Source organism: Canis lupus, chromosome 20 (assembly GCF_048164855.1).
Source record: "Canis lupus baileyi chromosome 20, mCanLup2.hap1, whole genome shotgun sequence".
Lineage (NCBI taxonomy): Eukaryota > Metazoa > Chordata > Mammalia > Carnivora > Canidae > Canis > Canis lupus.
Genome location: NC_132857.1, coordinates 19487110 through 19505071, shown reverse-complemented (window position 1 = coordinate 19505071; position 17962 = coordinate 19487110). Strand labels below are relative to the sequence as shown.

The 17962-nt window shown below is 39.1% G+C and overlaps 1 long non-coding RNA gene across 9 annotated transcripts in view; it reads left to right on the top strand.

Moving 5' to 3' along the window:
• The window catches only part of LOC140611720 (uncharacterized), a 117992-nt gene extending 107616 nt beyond the window's left edge, over positions 1–10376 (top strand). For 5 of the 9 annotated variants that reach the window (XR_012012865.1, XR_012012864.1, XR_012012862.1 and 2 more), the window contains 2 exons: positions 3363–3457; positions 5746–10376. This is a non-coding gene — a long non-coding RNA (uncharacterized lncRNA). The remainder of the gene's footprint in view (positions 1–3362; positions 3458–5745) is intronic. The other 4 variants (XR_012012866.1, XR_012012863.1, XR_012012870.1 and 1 more) reach the window with 3 other exon arrangements.
• Positions 10377–17962: the final 7586 nt, after the last annotated feature.

The following is a 17962-nucleotide window of genomic DNA, read 5'->3' as shown; positions in this document are numbered from 1 at the left end:
GTTGTCTTCATCCTACATGGAATCTTAAAAATACCCTTGGGGCCATGTTATCTTTTTTTTTTAATTTTATTTATTTATTCATGAGAGACATAGAAAGAGAGGCAGAGACATAGGCAGAGGGAGAAGCAGGCTCCATGCAAGGATCCTGATGTGGTACTCCATCCCAGGACCCCAGCATCATGACCTGAACCGAAGGCAGACTCTTAACTGCTGAGCCACCCAGGTGTCCCAGGGCCATGTTATCTTTAACAAAAATATTGAGTCAACATTTAAAGTTAGGAGATACTACAACTTTTATGTAACATTGAGTCTGCATTCCCACCAGGCAATTGTCAGTTAGAGTTGATTCACTCCTGTGCCCCTTTATATAGGTTTAAATTTGCCAGTTTCCCATAGTCCCCACTACCCCTGATCCATCCCAACCTCCTGCCTTTTCATTTATTTATGGTAATTGTCTGGCTCATGGAGGCTTTTGTGCTGGACATATTCTCTATAGCTACCACAAATGGAATCCAACCCAGCTGGGCAAGAACCCAAAATTAAAAAGATAAACTACCCTGGTGGTTGTGAAAAACCAAAAGGAAGAGCTGCCTCCTGGCTCTTTGATGTAGTAGAAAGACCATCTGCTTTGGGAACAAATATGTCTAAGTTCAACTACTTGCTAATAGTTTAACTTTGGGTGATTGATTTATCTACTACAAACTTAAGTTTTAATTTTTATCAAATGGAGTTATTAATGGAGACATTGCTGTAAAATAATGTATTTAATAAAATGCCTAACACAGTAAATGCTAGCTGCTATTAGTATATACTTCCCCTCCCCTTTCTGGCCATATGCATTCTTGAGTACTAATTAGTACACATGCACAGTTGTGATGAAAATATCAGCAGGAGAGAAAGGATGATGTCAGCAATACTGGCCAATAATGATGAAGCCAAACAAGCTCAATGGTATTCCTAAGATTTTGGGGTGCCTCAAGAGCTAGATGGGCAGAAGCTCTTGCCATAGTGTCTACAAGAAGGACCTGAAAATTCATCAAATGTTTTGCATCTCTGCTATGCTGATAGGCCAGAAGAGAGATGCCAGGGATCTGTACTAGAGCAATTATAGTAGAGAAGGAAAGAAAGGGACAAAAACTTAAGAATTAAAATTGATTGATATGTAAGGATTATGTTGATTTTATACTCTGTCAACTTTGCTTGGTTGGAATTGCATTTTTCATAATTTCCTTCTCTGTGTGGATCAAGGGTGACCACATAAGGCATTTGGCCATGATTTGGAAGGTGGAAGTAAAACAGGCCAGTGTTGTCACTGACCTGCTGACTCACCTGGGCAGCACCAAGCCCACACCTTGTCTAGCTGTTACCCATCTCTTCCTTCAACCTCTCCAAATACTGGGCTGACACATGAATAGTTCTCAGATTTGTGGTAGCAGCTTTTCCTGCTGGTCATCAGGATTAGGTACAGTGAGAGAGACATGAACTCCAGTGTTTCCTTTTAGGCTCTAGTTTATTCTTTGATTCTAGTTCTTTCTCACTCTTCTCCACAAATGTCCATCTTTCCTTCCTAACTGCCAGCCCTCCTGACCAAGAGTGACCCCAGGCTTATCATAAGATAGTTCGCTGGGATTCACAGAGACAGTTGTCACAAAGAGCCAACAACCTTCCACAAACTTCAACATCAGCTTTCTTCATCTTTCCACTCCAGCAACTGGTTAGTGATTTTTCTCTGATCCTTTCAGACCTTTATTTCCCTAGATTCTCCTATAATTGTATGAAGTCTAATTTCTACAATGAATTCCTTAGTCCTTAGTGTCCACAGTGGTTCTGCTTCTTAAATGGAACCCTGATCAGTATGGGGAATAAGGGAAGGAAATGATGGAAGGTTTCCGGGCCACTGGTTTGGAGATGAACTAAATGGATGTATATGAAGAATATCAAAAAAGATAGCTAAAGACATATACCTAAAGTTCTTGAAAAATACCCCCTGCCCAAAGGCTCTCAAAAGAATGGAAAAAGCACTGAATTAATCTAGAGAACTCAGATATCTAGGGAAGTTCTTATTCCCAATGTAGGACTCACTCTTTCTTTCTTTCTTTCTTTCTTTCTTTCTTTCTTTCTTTCTTTCTTTCTTTCAGATTTTATTTATTTATTTGACAGAGAGAGCACAAGTAGGAGGAGCAGTAAAGGGAGATGGAGAAGTAGGCTCCTTGCTGAGCAGGGAGCCCGAAGCAGGGCTTGATCCCAGGACCCTGGGACCATGATTTGAGCTGAAGGCAGATGCTAAACCAACTAAGCCACTCAGATGCTCCCAGGACTCACTTTCTTTCCTTCTTTTTTTTTTTTTAAGATTTTATTTATGCATGAGAGACACAGAGAGAGAGGCAGAGACATAATCAGAGGGAAAAGCAGTCTCCCTGTGAGGAGCCAGTTGTGGGACTCTATCCCAGGATCCCAGGATCACAACCAGAGCCAAAGGCAGACACTCAACCACTGAGCCACCCAGGTGTCCCAGCGGTGACTTTCATCAAGGCTTCCATCTCTAAGTCACAGCTTCATCCACTTTACTACTCTGGCTGTGCATACTCTAGGGATAAATCTGTCTTTGGATGTATCAGGCACTATCCTCAGAGAAGTCATGGCTATAATTATTTTATCAGAGATCTTCACTTCTTTTTGTTGCTGTTGTAATATCACTTTCTAATATTTTATAATTTATTAATATGCTATGTTTATTATTTATTTTCTGTATTCTCCCACTATAATGTAAGCTCCTCAGGGGCAAGTCTTGGCTCTCTGTACCTTAGTGCAGATAAAATACCTAGACTGTGGTCCTAACTGTGGCACATAGTAAGGACCCTTAAAACAGTTGTGGAGTTAAACATAGTGAGATTCAGCAATTGCAGTATAACGGGCTCTATTATATGTATTCAGAATCAGAAACAAATGTGCAAAAGATATGAAAAAACTTGGTTGTAGAAGGTATTGGTCATATGGGACATGATATAATCAGAGTTAATGTGCTTACAGCTTTTGGGTCCAGACATGATGAATGTTATTCAATGCACACCAATACCGCAACCACCTGTTGTCCTAACAATGATAGAAGCAGCCATCTCAAAATATGAGAAGAGGCAAACAAAGCATGATTTAGAAGGGATACTCAAGTACTAGCATCTCAAATAATTTACCCTTTGTATAACATTTCAGGATGCAGAATTTCCAAGAATTGAGATATTTTAGACTTTAGTAGCTATTGCAGGTTTCCAACCTGGTAGATATTGTATGAAGTACTTTTTGTGCTTTCACTCATCTTATCCTTCCGCAAGCCATCAAATAGATCTTATCATTCTGCAAATTAGGAAACTGAGATACAGAAATCTAACATCCTCAGTGTCAACCAGATAAGTAAATGAACTTGCTTGTACCAGGCTACATCCTAAGACTCGTTTCTTTGGTAAATATACATCTAAAAAAAATTGCAAAAAATTTTTGTTTTCTTATTTGTAGTTGCAACATGGGTAATCTCACTCTCTTGCCCACTCTTTCCTTCTAAAAGGATTCTTTGCTTTTGAGGATAGTTCCTGAGCTCTTCTTTTTGTAGTATGGAATGCAAATACTGAGAGGATAGAAAAGCTAAAAAGACAGGTTAATATAGATCCACATAATAAAACTCTGACCAATGAAGAGAGTGGTAAAAGCCTACCTTGCTTGAATTTATGGCTTAGTTTTTTGGAAGATCTTAAAGACAAATTTTGGAGCTAAGTTGGTATCAAGGCAATATGGAGGATCAGATGGGAAATGAGATTTTAAAGAAATGTAACTAAGTAGGGCACCCGGGTGGCTCAGAGTGTCTGCCTTTAGCTCAGGTCCTGATCCCGGGGTCCTGAGATCAAGTCCTGCGTCAGGCTCCCTGTAGGGGATTTTAAGAATAAAATCTTAAAAAAAAAAAAAAAAAAGAAATGTAACTAAGTATTCTGAAAATGGTGCCCCTCCAGCATATTCAGGAGAGACTGTTGTAAAAGATTAAATAGTGTTTATCTACTTTTTAGTTGCCAGACAACTGTTTCTTTGAATGAAAGTCCACATGAGATTGGATCACAAAGTGGCTTGCTTATATGGATTATGTTTTGAAAAGAAGAAAAATTGATGATTAGCTCCATCATTACCCAAGTCTGAAATCATAAAATAGTCCAATACCTCCTCTATTAGCTATCTATTGTTACATAGTAAATCATCCCAAAATGTAGTAGCTAAAAACAATAATAAGAACTTACTATGTCTCTGAGTTTCATCCCCATGTGGACCTCCCTATGGGACTTTTAAGTAGCCTCATAGCATGGTGGCTGGCCACCTACAGAGTAGGCAAACCAAGAGAGGTGGTAAAAGCTGCTTTTATGCCTTACCCTCGAAGGCCACATGTCATCACCTCTACCACATCCTACTGGTCACACAGGTCAGCTCTAACATGAGAGGGACTCACCAAAGCATGAATACCAGAAAGCAAGGATCACTATAGGGAGGAGGCTCATCTTAGAGACTGGCAACTACACTTCCCTGTTTCTTTCTCCCTAAATACAAATGGTCTCTGAATATGGACTGTTCTTCCTCTATGCCTCTTCCTATTTCCACTATCTGTACTATTTAACTCCTTCACTTTATCTTGAGTATGCCCTGACTAATGCAATGGTCTCTTAATTGGTTTTCTTACCTCCAATTCACTCCATATCTCTTTTTACCATATCTATCCTTCTTCTTTAACAGAGCTTATTCTAAAAAAAAAAAAAAAAAAAAGACCACACACACAACAACAACAACAGAGCTTGTTCTATAATTATAATTAGTTACATATATTTCTACCCATTTATTTCCCAACTAGGTTGACAGGTTTTGAAGGTAGTTATTGTTGCATACATTTGCATATTTCACAGCTCCTAAACTGTGCCTCAGAAAGGTGTGATAAGGGGAAAAGCAGTAGAACCTAGTGGGTAAGCACAGAGATGGCTGAGCCAGACAAATGCTGAAATTAAATCCTAGTGCTGCTACTTCTAAGCTGTGTGATCTCAGGCAAGTTATTCAACCTCTCTGAGCCTCTGTTTTCTCACTTCTAAAAAGCAAGTTAGTCATAACTAATTAATAATATTTATACCAGATATAAGTATTAATAATTATTAGTAGTTTGATCATTAATAATGTCTGCCTTTCAGAGCATGATAATTAGATAAATGATGTGTGTAAAGGGTTTAGCATTATGTTTTGCACATACTAAATACTTAATAAATTGTAGCCAGTAATACATCACATAGTTGGCATTTAATCGCCTTTTTAAAAATTAATATTGAAGAAGGAAGTATTTGGCCAAAAGGCCCCAACTCTGACAATTCTCTTTCCCCAGCTTTCAGGGCCTTTCTGAGGAGTTTTAGAGCAGCAGTATCCAGTAGAATTATTTGAAATGACTATTCTATATCTGCACTGTTCAGTGGGGAAGCCACCCACCACATGTGGCCAATGAGCATGTGATATGTGGCTAGTGTGAAGAAGTGTGTTTTTAGTTGTATTTAAATTTAAATAGCCACATGTGGTAAGTGGCAATCACAGTATTCAGGACAGTTCAATAATCTATAGTTCTCACAGTTTACAGTCTACCATTATATAGTCTATATTTCTATAGTCTATAGTTCTCTGGTTTTATAGCACCATGTTAGGCATCCCAATAGATCTGATTTCCCTCTTCTTTATGGACAGGTATGGTGCTATAAAAACTCCTCTGTGAAAATCTGAAGTTGAATGCTTAAAGATAGAACAAAGATCATGTTATATTTCTCTTACTCAAGAAGTATTGACTGACTACCCTCTTTTTCTATGAAGCAGGTATGTTGGAGAATAAAAAGAAGTGACTTCTGTTTTCAGGAAGGTATGAGGATCTAAGGCATTGAAGCTGCATACACACTAGGAAATAACTTGATTAAGAAGTGGAGAATAATTAGTATACAATTGCTAGTTATGATTTTGTCAATTAAAACCATTTTAATGTAATCCCATGTATATCATCCTTACCATATTCTCCATCTCATCCCCAGGCCCTCTGCTTCATACTGTGTTTAATCCTTGCAAAACCCTATAGTATAGATGTAATACTCTCCTTCCTTTTTATAGATGGGGAAACTGAGGATCTAAAAGGCTAGGGAACTTTCCTGCAGCCATACTATCAGAAAGTGGCAGAGCAGGGCTTTGAACTCATTACTATGAGGATCCAAAGCCTATTTTGTTAATCATTCTGCTGTACTACCTCATTCTTTATAATGTGTCCTTCACATTGCTTGCATGGTTTTGAGTGTCCATTTACTATATTATTTTAATTATACAATTACATGTATTCATTGGAGGAAATTTTAAAATATAGAGTTGCTAAATAAATAAATAAATAAATTTTAAATTGGCAGTTGTTGTAGCCTTGTTGACCCATTGCCAAGAGTAATCACAAAACATAATCAACTACCAAGCCTGTCTACCCAAGGGAGAGAGGGACAGCCCAGTGTGAATTTCTTTACAGGGTCAGTTCACATGAGCACAACGGAATGTCAGCCTCTCAAGGGATATACTGAGTACAAAGGATTCGAGACTGATTTGCTCACTCTCAGAGGAGAGAATTAAAGACCCACAAGTTTGAATAACTTGCAGTGATAATTCTCAAGAAGGTAAAATTATTCCTCACAGAGAAAAGGCAGCAGAGCATTCAGAAACTCATCTATGCACATATAGGTTATATTTCATTTTATGATATTCCTAAATCCATTTGTTCATAAATTCAGTGACAGTCTATAGGCAGCCACTACTGCCATCTGTTGGTGGTCAGCAGAGTTGATGCATTTCTACACAGGCGCATAAAATGGTTCTTATCTAAGTCTGTAAGTTGAATCATCATAACAGGAACTTCTGTATTCGTGAAAAAAAAAAAGCATGTGGAATCAGATAGACTTGGGTTCACATCTTGGCTGCGCCTCATGTGAGAAGTGTGACCACTTTCATTCTGGGTTTTCCATTTGTTCGATGGGGATAATATCAAGTTCATATGAATGTTTTAAGAATTATGCAATGAATGTATATTAGTTTGGATAGATGCTAGCCAAAATATCAGTGGCTTAACACAGTCTCTTGTTAACATCATAGTGTCTTGCTCATAAAACAGTTCAAAGTGGATGCTTCAAATCACCAGGCAGTTCTCTTCCAAAAGGTGATTCTGGACCAAGCATTTTTTATCTTATGACTCTATCATCTACAACTCTGGCCTCCAGGGTCACCCTAGAACCCAACATCAACCATCAGAGCAAGAGAAGAGGGCATGGGGGTGTGCAAGGAGGTTTTTATGAGCCAGACCTGGAACTACATACATTACTTCTATACTTCTTCCATTTGCCCCAAGTCAGTCTCATAACTGCATCTTGCAAGCTGTTTTGTAAAACTGAGAAACATGGCCCAGAAGTCTCTCTGTCACAGCCATAATTTTAAGTAATAAAAACATAAGCATCACTCAAATGCAGTCGTAAATTTTTCTTTATGTATTATGTAATGTTATTTATATTTTTCTCAGTCATTAGTATGATGTAGATATTAAAGTAAAAGGCAATGTGATATAATGAAAAGAGTGGTGATCTTGGAGATGTAACCTAATTCTGTGTGATCTTGAACATACTGTACTCAGTAAATCTGAACTGCAGTCCTTATCTGGAGACTGGTGGGGTGAGGCCAACAATGTATTGTGTCTTCTGTTCAACCCCCATATCCCTAGCTCTAAAAGTTTACACTTTTTGCACAAAAGTAATACAAAACAAAACTCTCAGTGGCTCCCAGAGCAAACAAGTGATAGAACACAAGTCTTGGATGGGATTAGAGGGAAAGGTTTCTAGAAGACAAGCAGCTTTAAGCCCATTTTTGAGAGGAGATAGTTCCAAATAGAGGGAATAAAGTATGGAATGCCATGCAAGAAAGGCATAAAGAAGATCATAAACAAGAGTCTGGGGGAAGGGGAATGGTAAGAATAGCCTGGCTGAAAAGCAATATGTTAGAGTGAGGTTGGGGATGAATTTAAGAAGTAGTTTGATAGGTAGAAAGAAAAGACATTAATGTTAAGCTTCCAGACTTAGGCGGCCATATTAAATCCAAAAAGATCCCAGAAGAAAGCCAGTTATGGTTTCTGTATGGGCAACTGACATCATGAAAATCCGTTAGTCATTATGAAAAGAAATGTGATTAGATCATAGCACCTGACACGACAGTACCTTCTATTAAATTGTTGGATGTCCAAAATCTAAATACTCCATAAATATTCTTCCAAATATGCTGGTTATCTGAATTCTATACACATTTCAAGGAAGAAGAGTTTTATGTGGTAATGGAGAAAAGCTGAAGATGTGGGAAGACTCAAATAGTTCACATTGAAAGAGAGCCCTCATTTCTTGGCTTTATTTTGTTTTATTTTTTTTTAATCAAGGATAAAAATGTAGGTAAGACATGAGTCAGAGCAAACTCAGAAAGTACCTAGAAGCCTTCAGCATTTGAAGCCTGCTGGCTAGTTTCATGTGGGTGAAGTTCGGTTTTCAGAAAGACAAATTGAAAATAGAACTTGTTTGTTTAGATTTTGCCATTCTCTAGGGGACGTGCAAGAATGTTCAATGAACTGGGAGGGGGGAAGAATTTCTTCTTGGGAACTGCCCCAGAGGGCCTTGGTTAGAGAGAATATTGCCCTAGAGCAGACCCTGAGCATGTTGCAGTTTTTCTCTGGACCAAGTCTGAGGAGACATGGTCTTAGCCAAGGTAAGTGCAAGCAGAAGTTCAGCACAGTCCTCCAAGCAGGTTTCCAGTAAAGGCCTCTGTCACACTCTCAGGAAACACGAGATGATTGAAACATTCCTCGGGAAAGCTATCGATGACAACTTTGACTTTTCTTCAGCTCTTGGGAAGCACTATTTTTGTTTTTATTTTGAAGAAAAAGGTTATTTTTGATGGGTAACTTATTCACTGCATATTAACTTTTTTACATAAATAAAAGATTCTACTATTAATAACCACGTGACTGTGGCAAGTCACAAGCTTTTCTGGGCTTCAGGCTTTGGTTTTCTTCTCTGTAAAATATAGAGACTAGATTATATAATCTCCGAGGCCTCTTCCTGATCTGAAATGATAAGTTCTAATTCAAACAACTTCCTCTTTCTGGTGAAGTAACATGAAGCCTGAGGTTACTTTATCACATTCTTCTAAATCTCTATCACTCTTAAAACGTATAGGAAAAAAACGAACAGCCCATTGAGCATGTACCGCGGGAAGAATCCTCTGTTCAGCGCAACAGCATGTTGGTTGGGAGCACTGAGCTCAGAGCTACTTTCCTCCCACCCCCAGGACAAGGGGGAGTTCACATCTTTTTGCTTCTTAGAAACACCAGTGTTTTTATTGTGGCTGTACAATATGTTCTCTGGCTGCACTTTCCAGTTTGGCAATAGTTTATTTACTATCTTATTCTTTATTTCATCTCCATGTTTTTAGATGGGTTCTACTTCTTTCTCAGGAGCTAATTCCCTCTAAATAAAGACCATATATTAAATAGAGCAATTTTATGTACGGTGTCCAGGACAGAGTATGTGATGATAATGTGATAGGCCACGATGATGAGACCCAAAAAAATATCAAGATTTCAGAGCCAGTAGCCATTAGCCATCTGTGGCTTTTACATTGAAATTAGCTAGAATTAAATTAAATTAAAAATTCAGTTCCTCTGCCCTACTAGCCACATTTCAAGTACTCAGCAGTCACATGTGGCTAGTGACTACCAGTTTGGACAGCAGAGAGATACCACATTTTTATCACTGCAGAAAAAGTTCAGTCGGATAGTGTTGCCTTAGAGATCAACTAGTCACAGAATCATATTCTTAAGGAATGTCAGGGAACTCAGAAACCACTTAAAACATTCTTCTATCCCGTCCTGGCAGCTCAAATCTCTCCAGTACCAGAAAATTTATCACCTTTACAAAGTGGTTCATTTCATTTTTTGAAAACTTTATATTAGAAAGTTCTTCCTTAAACTGGGTCAAACTCCATATCCCTTTAACTTCTACTCTCCCTCTAAACACAGGATAAGTGAATGGTTCTTCCACCTGGAACTTCATCAGAGCATCAGTGCCTCTATTGTATCGACTTAGACTCCTCTTTTCCAGTTAGCCCATGCCACAAATGAGGCAGCTGAAGTATGGAGCAGTCCTGCCTCACGACTCCATGGCAAAGCTGGGGCTGAATCCAGGTTTCCAGTTGGTGTGTTCCAGTCAAACCTTACTGCTTCCAAGTCTAGCAACTATGTCATTAAAGAATGTATGTATACAAATTCATAGAGTTGAAGCTCTTGGTCTTTTGTCTCTCTTTCTACTTTGTTGTTGTTCCATTTTTATAATTTTCTTTTTTTACTGCATGAGTCTCACCTAAGAGACTCAAGGTTATTTCTTCCCCAGTAGAACAAAGCGTGCGTGAAGTCTGCACGAATATTTCAGAACATAAAACTATTGCCTTCCCTCAAAATAATCTCAGCTGGCAAGTCCACAGATAACACCAAAAGGCTTGCTTTAGTTTGCTAGTTTCAAAGCAGTATGAGGATGGAAGAGGAAGTTAGAAGCACTAAAGAGAAATGACCTACTTCCAAATGGTATCTAGAAGAGAGGATGCTCTTGATGACTGTTCAGTACGAAAGGGCATCTACCTCTCCATCGGGCACTATGGAGACTTTGCAGGTGAGATATTGTAAATGCCAGTTACAGTTTCAGATCTGTGCAACAAGCACTCACTGAGGTATGGGGTCTGTGCTGGAGCAACAAAAATGATTGAAACATTGTCTTTACCCTCTAGTCACTGACATGGAGGCGGGGTGGAGTCAATAAACAGCCAATTACCACTCTAGACCACTCCATTGAGCATGTCGATGGGTGTGTTTCAAAGGAACCAGCAGATCAGTCTTGGAGCTCAAATGGTCACAGCAGTTGCTGTCATAGTAGAGCAACTTCTGAGAGTCACTAATTAGGGGGACACCCACAAACCAAACTTCTTAGGAAAGAAGACTGCTCAAACTAGCCTGGGCCCAACAGAAGATCTGGCACTGAATAAACAGCTATCTTCTCAAACAACAAAAAACTGCTCCCTGATTCACTTCATTAAACTTGGCATACCATCAGAAATAATGTCACCAGCCTCCACCACCAGCCATGCCCCTTAACATTCAGGTCACGGTTGACTATATATATGTATGTCTCTGTGTATATGTATATACATACACATATATATAAACAACACATGTAGTTAGGATAGATAGGGCTTTATATAGAATTATTTTATATATATGTATGTATACAAACACATATATGTATGGTTTATATGTTATATTTTTTAATATTTTAACAGTCTTATATTTACACATGGGGCATATTTATATATACATACTTCTAGTTATTTATACATACTTCTAGTTGTGTACAGTTATAAATATATGTAATATTTTAATATAAAACATATGTATACACACATTTTTGGAAGGATACACAAATTTTTCATGGTGGTAACCTTGGAAGAGCTGGGCTAAAGATCTTGAGGGGCAGTAGAGAAAGATAAATGTATCCTTCCTGAATTTTATTTTATAGCTTTTGTGTATTTTATATTTTTTTACTAGCTATTAATTACTTTTAGAACAACAAAAATATTTTTATTAATATTTGGTTAAACTAAGGACACTGTCATCTATCTTTGCTCTGTTTTCCAACATGGACTCCAAAGTGCAAATAGAATTAAAAGACCTTGTTTCAGGCTGGGCTCACCCAGGTACTTTGCCTTAGAAGACTTAAGTTGCTATGTTTTTCTCCACATCTGCTGACCGGAGACAAGTAGGCCCAAGTTAAGATTATATGAGATGACATATGTGACATTGTGACAGTGCTTTACAAACCATAAACTATGTGCAAGCCCCAACACTGGCTAGTGGATGAGTGCCCAGAACTACCCATCTTGATTAATACCACCTGGGTCCTGGTATGTGTGTGGCAGACAGGGATGGGTGTGATATAATGACAGGGAAAGGAGGAGGAGCGGGAAGAAAAGAAATGAGAAGGGACAGTAGCAGAGGCTGAGATAGGATAGGGTGGACAGGAGGCCTTGGGGAGTCCTGATGCAATCCGGGCCTCCATGCAGAAGGGTGCTCTGCTCTGGCATAAGGCCTGGGCTGCCATAGCTTGCAAGCTGATACCTGAATACCTTCATTGGAACAATAACATATCGTTCTAGACATTTTCATGAGAATATGGGGAATTCCTATCTCTTTGTCTAAAAGCTGAGCTTCCTCCCATTGTCCTAGAGTCCTTTGTTAACTCTCTTGGATCCCCTAATTATTAATTCAAACCAGCATACATTGAGTTTCTCCTCTCAGCCAGGCACCGTGCTTAGTTCTAGAGACATGGGATGAATATAATCATCCTGTTAGTCCTGTTAATAGTGGGTAAGGGCAGGGAAATAACAATTGCAATCCAGCATGCTATTACAGCAGGAAGATGTGCAGAGTGCTATGATGGTGACTATACATAGGAAGGGAGAAGAGACATTGAGAAATAGGTAGGAATTCGCCAGACAAAGAATTTGAACAGAGAGGCTTGAAAATGCATGAGAGATTCAGAGGAAAGTGAGTAACTGGGTTTGGCCAAAATAGAGAGTGAGGGCAATGTGATAAGTTAAATCTGGAAGTGCTGACCTGAGTTGGTTGTAAATGGCATTTTGTATTGTGCTAAGGAGCTTACACTCTTGTTCAGTCAGCCAGAAGGGGCTCAGGAAAATGAGAATCAGTTCATTTGATTTTACATCTTTTATGAAGGAAAGCTTATAAAGCTACACAATTATTTACCTTTAACAAACTAATATTTTATTCATAGTAAGAACCTTTCAACCTACTTATTTCACTGTAAAGTGCAACTTATTATTTATATTCTATATCTCTCAAATAATTGATTGGCCACTCACTATTATTGGGTATACAGCACAGAAGAAAATTTAACCTTGTTTGGGAATCAGAATCCCTGGTTAGGTGAATTGATAAGTTATGATTTTTCTCCTGTGAAAATGTAAGTACAAAATATTGCATATAATTTCAGGGAATTCATGGAACTCTTTTAAAAATTCCTAAGTTCAAGAGTTGTAGAGATAATCAAATGACAGTTTTGTCTTGACAGTTTGTTGGGTTTTTTTCTAGCAAGTAAATCATGTACAGAGTCTTAGGTACTTACCTAAAGCCTCATACTAGATTTAATAAAATGAATTCAAAATCTTATTTCAGTGATAAAGTCTGAGGTCATCTTCCAAATACAGTGTAGAATATTGAATTATTTTGAAGTCTTGATTAAATGAACTTTAACACATATTTTATTAACAAAGAGAGGGTCATTCAGCTATTTAAGGATGCCCATACATGAAATGATAGAGGAAATAATTATATTAAATAACAAGTCTGTCAGACGTAAAATTTTCAAAAGCCTTCTCCTGCTGATGCCACATTAATGCTAAACTAAGTCTAGCCATAAATAAAGATCTCTCGAATATCAAGGCTTGCTAGCATTCAGAGTAAAATATTCCTTTATGGGTTTATTAATCTAGAAACCCTTGAAATTGCAGCTCTTTTTGCACATGGAACAAGAATAAATCTTTTGGACATATATTACTGGGCTTTCCTATTTGGAACCTGCAGAAAAGGCCAGGGGCAAAGGAGAAGCTGGAGATGGAGGGAAGGTTGTGTATTTGAACTTTTTGTGGCAGGAGTGCAAAGAAAGATTCACGACTTGCCTTCTGAAAGCCAAAATAAGGTTTTTCTTTTTTCAAATTTTTTTGAAAAATAAAACGCTTTTTCTAACACCTTATTTTCCTATTAACATGGGAAGAACCTGATCCAGAGACTTGATCTTGAAGTTTGGTGTAAGGAGGGAGGATTAGACAGCTGGAACAGGAGTGTGGGAAGAACTTGTGAATACGTACATGTGGGGAAAGAGGCAGGTGACAAAAGGAGTCCTGGCCTCTTCCTCTTGGCTGAATCCCCAACAGGGACAGATCTGCTAGAGAAGCAGAGCAGCTCTACTCCTATATGTCCTGGTGGGAGAGCACTGGTTTGCAGTGCATGCTGGGCTACCCCACATTTAGAGAGTGTATGAGATGGCCCTCTTGAGCACCCTTGGCCCTCAGACAACACAGTGAGTTCTGAAGTTTCTGCTGGCAGGAGGAGAGCTGCAGAAGAAAGCAGATGGTGTTGGCTGTCCAACTTGGCAGAAATCTCCAGGCCAAGCAAAATGGCTTTGAAGCCAGGTTGCAGCCAACCTTCAAAGGCCAAGTCACCAGAGAGAAATCTTGGTCTCAGGCTGACCTGAGAAAGCACAGACCCATCACGCCAGCCTCAGAATTCAGGAGCAGCCACCAGCAAGAAGCCCAGGGGAAGAGGCAAGGCAGTCAGATTTCAGAGGACGGCAGCCAGTGCATGGTGGCCAGGGATATCACAAAGAGCACGGGGAAAGCTCCTCATACACCCAGCTGCTACCCAAAAGGGCGGGGGTCGGGGGGGGGCATTCTAAGAGCCTGAGAATTGACTGAAAAACGGGATCGCCCAGAACAAAACATTTAAACTAGTTCTGATTGATGGGATCACATCATATTTGAATAGATTGGAATTTAGACCAAAAAGATACTGTTTAAATCATCAATCATTTGTTGGTGCCTTTAAATGTCTGCTCCATCCAGCAGGATAGAGGCTCATAGGGGAATGAAGTCAGCCATAGAGAAATGAAGAAGCTACATGTCCTTTGCACGTGTAAAGACACTGCGAGTGAATTTGGAATCCAGCTATATCTTTTTCCTGCTACACAGTTCTACCACAAATTCAGGATCATATAATAATGTATTACTTTCCTTGAAAAAAATGAGAAAAAAAATCCAAATTTTAATTATCAGGGTTTATCATTTTAAATACACTAGGCAAATATCATTATATGTGTTTAACAAATCATTGACTTGTCTGTTACATAGACCATATATTTTGTACATGTGCATGTGTGTGTGTGACACATACATGTATGTATCTTAATATTCTCTATTTCCTTTTTTTTTCTGGTTACATTTCCTGTGTGCTGAGCTGGGGTATTTATTCTTCTGAATGATGCAATGGGTTAACAAGATAATAGGAAGGAAATCTTTTAAGGTACAAGGACCTTGACACTACAGTTTGTTTCGATTTGATTAAACAGATGGAATTCCACGCAAGTGGAAAGTTGTGAAGGCGGACACCTATAGCATATACAACATCAGTGAACAAAAGTGGTGGGAAGTCGCAGAAATGAAAGGCGGCAGAATGGTTTCTAGCATCTCACCTCTTACCAACAATACTCTGCTGCTTTGAGCCTTCTCTACATTCAAAATCCAGGTTTTGTAACAATAAGAAAAAGTGATGTTTTTACTTGTGAAATACTAAATCCTAACCATCAGAGAATGGAGTGGGTGATTGCCTGGAAAACGACTCATACATGCTTTGAACATCTCTCTCAAAGAGTAATTATTTTATGAACATGTAGAAGAACCACTGGGAACTACAGTAAATGTGGGAGTTTTTTTCTGAATAAAACTATTGACATCTATGATAAGAAGTATTCTTCATAATGTCATACGTGTTATCGGGATGGCAAAAGCTAAACTTTAAGTGTCATATTTTAGAAGGTTTGATATGACCCAATTTTGGTTAACCGGGAAAATTTCTAATTAAAAATGAATATATTTGGAGTGACAGAAGGCTGAAAAGACGCTTGCTTCCCAACTAATTCTGTAATGTTGAAACTAGAATTAGTGAAAGCAATACTATGAAGATCCAAATTTAACTTCCTTCATTTTTGAAAAGGACATAAATCTTGTCAATTTAACTAGAACCTATTTCTCTTTTTTTCCTGCTTAGTTGCATTTTTGTATCACAGAATTGAAAAAAAAATTTTTTTAAGTTTTATTTATTTATTCATGAGAGACACAGGCAGAGGAGAAGCAGGCTCCATGCAGGGAGCCCGAAGCGGGACTCGATTCCGGGTCTCCAGGATCAGGCCCTGGGCTGAAGGCGGCGCTAAACCGCTGAGCCACCTGGGCTGCCCAGAGTTGAAGAAATGATCAGCACTCCGGTAAATATCTTAGCATCATTAATTTTACATACGTTATTTTAAATGAAGAAAAAATATCCAATTTAAAGCAGAGAAAAGATACTTAATGTTAATAGACGTATAAGGTGTGCTCTCTGTAAAGAAAATAGCAAAAGGAAAGCGTATGTTTTAAGACAGTATCCACCAAGGAGGTAAAGCAAGAAATTATGGTTTTTGCCGTGTAACACTTGTACCATTACTGCATGCTTGATTTTCCTTTGTTCCTTCTTCTGTTTAGGGGCACAGGTGGTTTGTGGCCAAAGAAAGTGCAGGCTGCTTCCTTATGTGCCATCACCAATACCCACCAGCACTCTGAGAAACAAGCGGCTCAGTGATGGTAAACACTCACGAGGAAACCACTTCAAAAAGCTCAGGTCACTGTTCACAAGAGGACAGTTTTCCTGCCAAGTGCCATGTAAAATGAACTTTGATGCTAAACAGAGGAGAGCTTAGGGAATAATGTGGTCAAGGGAAGAGAGCACAAGAAGACCACACAGATGCAGGGTTTGGAGGTCGCACTGCCCTGGGTTTCAATCCCAGTTTCCGTACCTGCTGGGAAAAATCACTGGAGCTCTCTGCACTCCCATCTTTCAATATATCAAATGGAAGGAAGGATACAAGCTTTATTAGGTGGTTATGAATATTAAATAAGTAAAACAGATAAAGTGCCTGGACTTTAGAGGAGTGTATCAGGTCCCCCTCCCAGTATTCCTACTCACATTAACGAATAGGGACACGGGGATTAAATGCGCTAACATAATCACCTGCTTGTTCACATGTGCACACACGCCATCCTGGGGCTCTCACCCTGGGTGAACATGGAGTGATTTGAGGAGTGATTAGTGCCTACCCCAGGCAGCTCTAAATGGTCTTCATCTAGAAGCTTCCCTGCCCCATCTCCAATTGTAAGTCAGATACTCAGATGAATCCTCTGAGCTCTATCAGTTTTATGATTATGTTCTGCTCATTCAGCAAAAGACCAAATGTTTTTTTAATCCTTTCTAGAATAATTTAGAAATCATCTACAGAGGGCCCTCCTTTGCCATGGACTTTAATTTCCCTCACCTCCTTCTCCCATTTAACATTAACAACAATGGTAACGGTAAACACAATGACAACTACCATTTAATGAAGGTCTGCTAGGTACCAAGCCCTACTCTCAGTCCCTTGTGGATATGATCCTTTCCGTAATTCAGGGAGGTGAGGTTTTTATCCACACATGGGTTTCTGAATATCAAAGACTAACCTTTCCAAGGAAACATTCCTGGAATATTTTAGAGTCCCTTAGAAGCAAGCTCTCTGGACATTCTGATGCTGCCTGCCAGAGGTCTCCTCGGCTGAAAGGATTATTTCTGCCACCTGCCATCAGAGAGAGCATGGATCCCCAGACCATGCGGCCTCATCCAGCAGCCACTTCTACTTCTTTTCTGCAACCTTGTATGGCCATACTTCCCTCACTCTTCCCCTGGCCCAGGAGAGAGAAAAACCCAACGCTGGCCCAATTATAGCGTTTCTTGTTAGTGCAGAAGGTCCCTTAGCTCTTTGTGTCACACTGTTCCTAGCCCAGAACTTCAAGGTAAGATCCTTGAATGTCCTCTTGACTCTCACCTTCTTCTACCATACTGTATATAACATTAGTGATTCCACACCTCCTTAAACTGCATTGGTGTAGATGAATCCCTCTCTGTCCTAAACACTCTCGCATTAAATAATCTCTCTCATAATACTCATAATAA